The following is a 10,585-nucleotide window of genomic DNA, read 5'->3' on the forward strand; positions in this document are numbered from 1 at the left end:
CTTCTACATCTTTCCCAAGAAACTTAGCCTGCTCAGTGACCCGTTTCTTCCAGAATTTCTAGTTTCATAGAATAATTCACACTATAATTCACAATAATTCTATGATGTTTAAATATATCATACCTATGAGGAGTATTTTTATTTTTACAGATTTCTCAAGCCATGGCCTAAAAGAATATATCTAAAGCTGGAATTACAATTACAGGAAAAGGCTATTTTAGGAGAGTTACCTTAAATAATGTGCTTGTGTTCTATTGCTGCTATTATGACAAACGTTGTGCCTTGAAACATCCCAAATTTATTCTCTTAAAGTTGTGGAAGTCACAAGTCTGATACCTGATTCGCTGGGCTAAAATCAAAACGTAATCAAGCCTTCTGGAATTTCTAGGGGAGAATCTGTTTTCCTTGCGTTTTTCAGCTCCTGGTGGCTCCTTGTATTGCTTGGCTCATGGTCCCTTCTCTATCTTTAAAGCATATCTCTAAGGTCTACTTCACTCCAATTTCTTGACTCACATCTCCTACAGTTTTTCTGATCTCCTGCCTCCCTACGGACCCCCGTGATCACATTTAGGGCCCACCGGGGTAGTCCTGGGTAATCTTCTCATTTCAAGATCCTTAACCTAATCACTGACGCAAGTCCCTTTTGCTATGTAAGATAACATTCACAGGTCCCTGGGATTAGGTTGCGGATAGCCCTGAAGTGGCCACCATTCAGCGTACCACAAATAATATCCTTGCTAGTTGTATATGTCTATGGGTGAGCCTGGCTTTGGAGGAAGGAAAAGCTGTAGCGATGACAACCCTGCGTTCAGCGTGAGGGTATAATTTGGGAATTGAGGATGGAGTCCCTCATTATGGTAACTACCTCGCTATACACCTTTATAGTCGCTGTGGTAGGGAGAATGGAGAGGTCATAGCATGAAGCCCCTCTGTCCACTTGTCTATAAGATCCCCTCTCAGTGCTACGGGGGAGGAGGTACAGAAGCTTAAAGAAAGGCACCACGGACACAAAGATGAAAGTCATTGAGCCTATTGGATCTTGGAGCAAAAGGATTATATTTTGAAGTTCAAAAAATTACAAGAAAGAATACTTGTCTTTTTCTTCATAAGTATAATTTTCCCTTTCTTTCCTTCCACAATTCATATGCTGTATATTCTTCAGAGCCCAGACAGGGTCTAATTCTGGTCTTTCATGCCGCGGTGAGCTCTTCTGAGATTGTCTATGCTGCCCTCATTACAACGCAAGGGCATGCCTAGGTGATGAGTGACTGTTGGCGTTTTATAGAATGTCTATTTCCCCAATTAGGTTGTAAACATAGTGACAGCAAGGACCACGTCCCCTGTATCACCGAATTCTCCACCACTCCTAATGCAGTAGGAGTCACTGTCTTAATAGCGTGCCTCAATAACAGAGTGGATGAAAATATTGAATGAATGAGACTAGGAAAAATTTGTTTTCTTAAATCAGACTTAAGGCAAGATCTGTGCTTTTTACATATTTATAAATAAATATTCTAAATATTTATGATTCTCCTAGGCAATCAGAAGTAGAGTAGGTGCTCAGTAAATATTTGTTGATTGATTGATAACTTAAGTCCTATAGAAAGAAAATTTTTCTGGGTTCACTTTAATGGCATTAGTTGGCTTAATGTTTTTTTCTTGAATATTCTATATCCAAATGGTTGGAGTTTTTAGTGTAAAACAAATTTAGGATGGAGCTTCCAATATTTTTTTTCTCTTTTATTCCGTTCTTAAATACTGCAAGTTAAAAACAAGTACTTTACAGGAAAAAAATGTAAGTATTTTACATATAAGCTATATGTAAATATTGTTTTAAAACCTAAGCTTTAGGGGCGCCAGGGTGGTGCAGTTGGTTAAACCTCTGACTCTTGGTCTCAGCTCAGGTCACGATCTCAGGGTCATGAGATCAAGTCTGCCTCTTTCTCCACACTCCCAGCATGGAATCTGAGAAACTCTTAAGATTCTCTCTCCCTCGGGGCGCCTGGGTGGCTCAGTTGGTTAAGCGACTGCCTTCGGCTCAGGTCATGATACTGGAGTCCCGGGATCGAGTTCCGCATCGGCCTCCCTGCTCGGCAGGGAGTCTGCTTCTCCCTCTGACCCTCTTCCCTCTTGTGCTCTCTGTCTCTCATTCTCTCCCTCTCAAATAAATAAATAAAATCTTAAAAAAAAAAAGATTCTCTCTCCCTCTCCCTTTGCCCCTCCCCCCCACCCACCCCATTCCTTCGCGAGCACCTCACTCTCCCTCAAGTAAATAAATAAATCTTTAAAAAAATAAATAAAACCTAAGTTTTATATGATCACATGATGCTTTAGAACCATTGCTAGAGATACAATGGCTTAAAGTCAGTAATGTATCTATTTCATTACTACATCCATTTTAGATTTTTAGTTTAATGCTTCCTCAGAGCTCTGGTCACTGGATAAAATTGTTGGTAACATAGAAAACAAATTTTAATAATTAAAAGCCTTTTAAAATTCCTTAGGAAAAAATAACCATGGTCAACTCTCCTCAAAACTAGTAAACATACTTACAATAGAACAAATACATGCAAGTAATCGTGTGAAAACATTCATTTCAATAATAATGCAAATAACAACAAAGTGATGCCACATTTCGCCCATCCATTTGGCAAACATTTAAAGAAATGATAATACTCAGTACGTGGGAGGACCCTTTAATGCTAGCAAAAATACAGTCCAATAACCATACCCATGCATTCTTGGTGTGGCTATCAGTTGGTAGAAACTTTATAGATGGCCATTTGATCATTATCAAAAGACTTGAAAATGTACATATATTTTGTATAAGTGATTAAAAAATAAAAATTTAACTAAATAATTTATTGAAAAATATGCAGACAAAATGTATACTATACTCATATGCCAAAACAACAACAAATTCCCTAAACTATTGACAAAATTATGTGAATTTAATTAAATCAATATTGGTATATCCCCATAATTAAAGGTTTTGATTCATAAAAGCTCTGTTTTCAAATAATTGCATAAAATCCTTATTTTTAATATTAAAGTCAAACATACAGCATGCAAACAGGGTATAATCTCGCATAAATTTATGCATGTACATTTATGCCCCTATATATGTATATGTGATAACAGACGTTATCTCTCACATTTGTTTTCTTTTCCTTTTTCTTTTTTCTTTTTGTTTTATTCAGACTTTCAACAATTAACATGAGATTAAATGAATGAGATTAAAAAAACAGTAAGTTTTCTTTAAGACTAGAGACCCCAACTTCCTAGGTGATAAACAGATCCCTCCCATGCTAGCCTTGAAAATGCCTACCTGTACAAAGTCACTTTACACTGACATGCTTCCCTCTTGCCCCACTGTGGGAGACTCGGCTGGAGAGGACAGAGCATAATCTGCAGCCAGGAAGGGGTCATGGAACCCAAGGTCCCTTGGCAAGCCCCTCTTATATTTTGCTTTTATTCCTCTTCACTGTCCTCACCCTTGTCCAAAATGAGGGTGAACCCAGTCTGCTCACCGCAGAGGTTTTTCCACCAGACCCAGTGGGGAAACATTATTCTTACCACTCTTTTCCCTACAGCTGCCTGACTAAGAAGGGGTGGAAGAAGGGTGCAGTACTGTGCAGCCGGTCCAGGATAGAAGGGTAATATACAGGAGCATTGACTAGACTCAGTATTAGTGATGGTGCTTGGGAGTCATCCTGGCTTTGGGCTGCCTGAAGGCAGTGGTGATCCCCTGCTTGTCCTATCTGTCAGTCTATTTGATCTCCAAATGAATTGCTTTTGATAACAGCTATATAAATGCAGAACTGATCCGCTGGGCCTTCTTAAATGAGACTCCTCACTTTCATCTTCCAGTCATTTCAAAAAGCAGATAGACTTGTTAGAGGTTTCAATGCAATGATTTATGTTTTATCTTGCCTGGTTGGAGGCAGCATTTATTTAGTACTAAATTCTTCCCGAGCCTCTCGGTGAGGGGAGAAATGTTTGAACACACAACATTTGAGGTTTCTTTTTTTAAAAAATAAATTCAATAATATATGTTTTTTTCCTTTACTAGGGAAAGGAAAGGCAATAAACTTTATTTCAAGGAAGGAGAGAGGGAAAAAGTCACCAGACAAAATTCTTTCATTACCACACCCTCAGCAAAAATGACAGGGAACTAGAAAGGAAAAATACCAATTTTCAAAATCTATATAAAACAAATCATTAAGGTTTCCGCACCCAGTGACTGCCAGAAAAAGAAATCACAATTTGTTTCAATGAAAACAAAGGAAGACAAGATTTCTTACAGTTTTGCACATGTTGTTTGCGTTATCTATAAGAGAATAGTCTGTAGGAGTCTTAATTATTTTTGTCTCTTAGATGTTTCTCTTCCTACACTTCATTTTCAAGCTTCTTTCTGCTTTTACCCTTTTCCCATATGAATGAGGAAAATTCTCTTATTAAAGAGAGTAGAGCATCATTCAGACTAGGCAGAATCTTCAGTAAAAAGTTTTGCTAGTTTACCACTCATGTGCTATAAGTAAGCTTATTTAAGATGATATACTTAAGGGAATAGACAAACCTATTGCAACTCGAGAAATGAAATAGAACTTGATTCCCACCTCATCAGAGGAATCCTTCCGTTCACAAACTAGTAGCTGTTAAGAAGCACAAAGCGAATTGCGTGTGTGTGTATCAATCAAACCATCTAAATGAATTGTGACTATTTTAAATGATTTTCAATCAAATAAATTATGATTTTTAAACCAAACATATAATCAGGCTGAATCTGAATTTTTTATTGATTGTGTTGGGTTAAAATAAGATCACTCTCTTACGAAAAACCAGACCAGTTTATTCCAGTCATTGTACACTACGACAACCTACAATGATATCTTCTTAAAAGAGATACATAATAGAGAAAAGGAAAGCCTGTGGTGTGAAATACTTGACATCTCTATCTCTAGGAGATGGGATTAGTTTTTTGAGAGGTGAGGGGACTCATAATTCCCAAGTGTCAAAGCTAATTGGAGATGGGTTAAGACTTTTTCTGTGTGGTAGAAAACACATTTGCATCCTACATCAGGCTTTTCCTCTGTAATTTGCTTTTGAATCCCAAGAAAAGATAAAAGAAGTCTTTTAAATGCTTGAACATTTGGTTAAAGCAGCTATCTTGTAGTTCCAGCATTGAATGCAACAGGTTACAGCTGCTGGTGATGATTAGATTGCCCCTATGAATTTTTTTTCTTGTTACCCTTTCTAAATGTTTATATGAATACCGTAAACTTATTACATTGCTTGAAATGGAATAAGCAAGTTAAAGGAGAATTGACAAGTATATAGTTTTCTTGGGGGAAAAAAACGCCTTTATATTGATAATTATAGCTAATAGTGATACAAATATTTTCCAATGAGGAAAATATAGTAATAAAATAGTTTGATTCCTATTTTTCAGATGAGCAAAGTAGTATTTTAAGCAAAGTTCGTATACATCTTAGAAACAAAATTATGTCACCTGAGATTCACTTTCCTGCCTTTTCAGGACACCAGATAGCTTATACTTTCTTTTGAATTCAAGTATTTTGATTAAATATAATGTGTCATATAAATAGCCCTGGATAAATACAATCTTAAAAAGTATGGTACCATTTTATATTCTACAGAGAGAAATAATTATAGAATGACTTTAATCATAATAATGACTTTTCAGAGTTTTGTAAATCACAAATCGAAACTGATCCACTCTGAACATCAAACCCATTTAATAAGGAGAGTGCCTGTTATTAATCCTAAGTTATACAATGTGAGGATTGTATTGCTATAATTATTGTTTGCTCTAAAGAATATTGAAGCTCAGGAATGTAAAGTGATCTCTCTAATATAAGACATATTAGAACTAGTTGAGTTTTGAATAAATTTGGCTTTCCTGACTTTAAAGCCAGGAACCTCCCAAGACACCAGTGTTTTGGTTAAAGGGAAGTCAAGTCATTCTCAAGGCTAGCTCTTCTAAGTGGTTGCATGATGATGATCCACGCTACCCCACCCAAAAAGTCAGATCACAGGTGTTGTGTCTTGCTCAAGGTGCAAAACCCTGAGTCATCTTTTCGATCTGGGAGTTCCATTTTTACACGACACGATCCAAAATTTACTTCGGGAATAAAATTGTACTATCCAAATATCGATTTGGGACAAGATCATATCTCAACTAAAGTATGTTTTACACTTTCTTGAAACTGTGCCAGCTTCTTCACTCCACAACACAAAACATATATACCATCTATTTATGTGGCCATATACTCTCTCTATTTCTAGATTTCTCTATTTGTCTGTTTCTATTGTAAATACATTCGAAGTACATTTCTCTCCTTTTTGTCTATTAAGTTTGAATTCATAGGTGTCTTGATTTCCCATCATAGAGTTAGAGAATTGTAAAGAACTTAAAATTCTTCCCATCTAATACTATTGTATTACAGATAGGGAATTAGATTTAGTAGATCAAATCATTAAATTCAAAGAAACAAAGACAATTTGAAAGTCTCTGATTAGTAAGCCTTCTATATATCCACTCCCACAGTTTTAGTGGTGGCTTTCAAAAATCATTAGAGTGCTCTTAAAATTTAAATAGATTTCAACCATAAAGCAACTTCTCTTCCTCCCCATCTTCTCCAATCAGTCCTTTACACCTGTGCTTACATTAACAGAGGAAGGTGCCATACGTCAGCTTAGTGGTTAGAAGGGGAGGCTCTGGAATCAGCTATTGGGGTTTGAATCTTCACCACTTACCAGCTCCTCAAACTTGGGCAAGTTGCTTAACTTCTCTATGCCTTACTTTTCTCTTCTGTTAAGTGGGCATAATTGTAGCAACTACCATTTGGATTGTTACAAGGCGAAATCAGTTAATCTCTGTAAAAGGAACATGAATGTGGCTAAAGGTTGGTAACATTCGAAATATGATAGCCATTACAATTACTGTAACCAGTAAATGAAATAGCATGGAATATGTAATAATCAAAAGGCAACTCATGTTTATCTTTTACCACCCTTTTAAACTTTGTGGGTGGAGAATACCTTTCCCCTGCCACTAGGTGAAAAATCAGCAGACCACAAGATTTTTCTGTTCTTCCACAAGTATTAAATAGTTCTGTGTTCACTTTATGATATAGAAACACAGAAAAAGAAAGTGTGCCATTCAAGGTACCAATCAACACTTTAACTTCATTGAAAAGTAACTCTTTCCCACCTCCAACCAGCTTGCACTGATGGACAGTTTGCCTTGGAGAAAATCGGTATGGATGGCTTCTGCTTCCTTACTCTGCTCATCCCTTCCTCCTCTTAAGAGCTGCTGGGGCCAAAGTGACACATAAAGTAAGGACAGGAAAGTACCTGTTGGCCAGGCAACAGTTCCATTGGAAGTTGACTTTTTTCATCCTTGTTTAAGAATTTTGCCTTTTTTAAATGGAAGTATATTTAACATACAGTGTTATATTAGTTTCAGGTGTAAGATATAATGATTCAACAATTCTATACATTTTTCAATGCTCATTAAGATAATCCTCTCTTAATCCCCTTTATCTATTTTTCCCCTCCCCCCCACCTCCCCTCTAGAGAACAAACTGGAAGTTGACTTTTACACTTCCTGGGCCACTCTCATTGGGCAGAATTATAAAGATGATTTTGTGGTGTTGGAAGATAATCCTCGGTGGGTCTCTTCGGTTTCTGAGCATCTCATGAGCAGAGGCACTGACTGCCTTTGTTCCAGACCATCTTTTCAAGGGTGTCTACATCATTAACATCCTTAAAAAAACAGGAACAGTGTTTCCCTCCAAAGAAACTGATAGGCATGTTTATTGTCCGATAGAAAAGATTTAGATTTCCTGAGCTCAGGGTTCCTCTTCTGTAATGCAACCTACTGCCCATGGAGTTGTCATCTGACCCTTTTTGCAAATCCCTGTGGAAACCAGAGCTTGAGAAACTAGTGCAAGAAAATGCTGATACTCTGAGTATTGCTACTGATGTGAGTAATAAATCCTCGTTTTATGACCTAGTAGTCTTGTTCTACCATCATTCATGAAGCTAGCTTATAAAGGGGTAAAATCTCAAATCTTGCACAATTCTTGAAAAGGAGATATTCTTTGGATCCTCAGCAACCCCTGCTTTGGAAAACCTCTATACTACAGTTCCATTCTCGTAGGTAATGCATTCCTTGTGACTCCCTGCTCCCTTTTCAGTGCCTGATTTTCCATCAGTTCACACTACATAGACTCTGCCTGTTAAAATGTATTCACTCTTAGAAGAATAGACCTAAAAAGCTCCAAGAAGGCTCTTTCTCCCATGTGGCCAACATCTGGTACACAGGAAGTACTGAGGCATATGTGCTCAAACTTTGCAAATGCAAGCCAATTCTAGTGTTGACATATGCCACTGTAGCTCTCCTAGGCATGAGTCAGGCATCAATCCTCCATGTTATACTGAAGGGCAGGTATTTCAAGTTCTCCAAGTGGTTTGACAAAATGCACTTTCATAGTTTGCAGTCCCTTCACTTCCTAAATTTGGCCTCATGAAATGGCAATAGCTTTCTCCAAAGAAAACTACTCACACATCTATCCTTACCCTTTCATTTTCTTGGGAACAAAGGGTTTCTATTAGAGGAGCCCCAGAATCATGAAACTGATTATAATACATTTCATTTGTAAATTCTGAATGTGGGTAGATGCCCCCATTCAATTTAGGATCTTTATATCTATCCTATTAATGCCTTGGGAGAAATGGAGGCAAGAGGGCTACATTTAATAAGCCCTCTGACATGATTCTTATTGCTATAATTATTCAATCATTCAACAAATGATGGTCATCTTGTGAGGTTTCTCTCTGTGTGTCCTCCTGAAGATTGGCAGCAGACATGGTGCAATCATGGAAGTGGGCAGTTTCTGGCCAGAGGACCAAAAATAAAAGGGAGACCCAGGGAACTGGAAAGTATTGGGATATGGGAAACAGGGAATTAGAAAAGTAACCCCATAAATTTCTTCATGAACTCAAGGGTTCTTCCCCAACCTGTACATGCTGGATCTGATCCCAGTTAATATAACAAAGATCTTGAGAACTGAGCTAATGAATAGACCTTTGCCCAAGTCCAAGCCTGTCTCATACATGGGACTAATCTGAACAGCACTTCAAAAGCTGTGGTAACATAACTGACCTTAGAACCACAGCCTCTGCACTCAGATTGGAACCTATAGTCTAAAGCTAACCAGGTCAGGTGCTGCTAAAATTAAAACATTAACATTCTCCATTAGGTTAATACAATACTCAGAGTCTCATCACATAATATTCAAAATGTCCAGACTACAACAACAAAAAAAATTACTCAGCCTACAGAGAACCAACCACAACATGCCTGGGAAAATATAATCAATAGGCACCAACAAAGAGGTGATACAAATGTTGGCATTATCTGACAGAGTCTTTAAAACAACTCATAAAATATACAAATGATGGGTGGCTCAGTTGTTAGGCATCTGCCTTCGGCTCAGGTCGTGATCCTGAGGTCCTGGGATCGAGCCCTGCGTTGGGCTCCCTGCTCAGCAGGAAGCCTGCTTCTCCCTCTCCCACTCCCCCTGCTTGTGTTCTCTCTCTCACTGTCTCTCTCGCTCTGTCAAATAAACAAACAAATAAATAAATAAATAAATAAATCTTTAAAAAAATATATATATACAAATGAAATTATCAATTGCAAACACATGAATTAAATATTATAACTATAAATGCCAGCAAAAAAATAGAGATAAAAAACCAAATTAAAATTTTAGAACTGAAAAATCCAATAATTAGGACAAATTTCACTCAAAGGGCTCTATAGTAGAATAGAGAGAGAGGAGTTACTGACATGGAAGACAGATCAATAGAAATGATCTAATCTCGACAAAAGACAGACATTGAAAAAAGTGAACAAAGTCTGACAAAACTATATGCTGTTAGAGCAAACTTACTTTATAATATATGCATATTGTAAAGAAAAAGGATGTGACAAGATATACAGTGCAAACACTAATCAAAAGAAAGCCGGAATGGCTATCTTAACATCAAACAAACTGGATTTCAAAGCAAAGAAAATTACTCAGGGAGAAAAGAGACATTATATATTGAAAAAGGGTTAATTCATCAAGAAGATATAACAATGCTGTTTGTGTATCTAACAACAGACCTTAAAAATTGGACAGAATCTAGAACTGAATAATGCCATCAATGAACTGACATTTCTAGAACATCGGATCCAACAGCAGCAGTACTTTTCCAAGTATAGATATTCATGGAGAGAGGCCATAAAACATATCTGAACAAACTTAGGAGGACTGACGTCAAACAAAGTATGATCTCTGGTCACAACAGAACTAACTTAGAAATGAACAATACAAAAATAACAGGAAAATCTCCAAACACTTGGACATTAAACGGCATACTTCTAAATAATCCAGGGGCTAGGGGTGCCTGGGTGGCTCAGTTGGTTAAGCGACTGCCTTCGGCTCAGGTCATGATCCTGGAGTCCCAGGATCGAGTCCCATATCGGGGTCCCTGCTCGGCAGGGAGTCTG

Source organism: Zalophus californianus, chromosome 7 (genome assembly GCF_009762305.2).
Source record: "Zalophus californianus isolate mZalCal1 chromosome 7, mZalCal1.pri.v2, whole genome shotgun sequence".
Taxonomy (NCBI): domain Eukaryota; kingdom Metazoa; phylum Chordata; class Mammalia; order Carnivora; family Otariidae; genus Zalophus; species Zalophus californianus.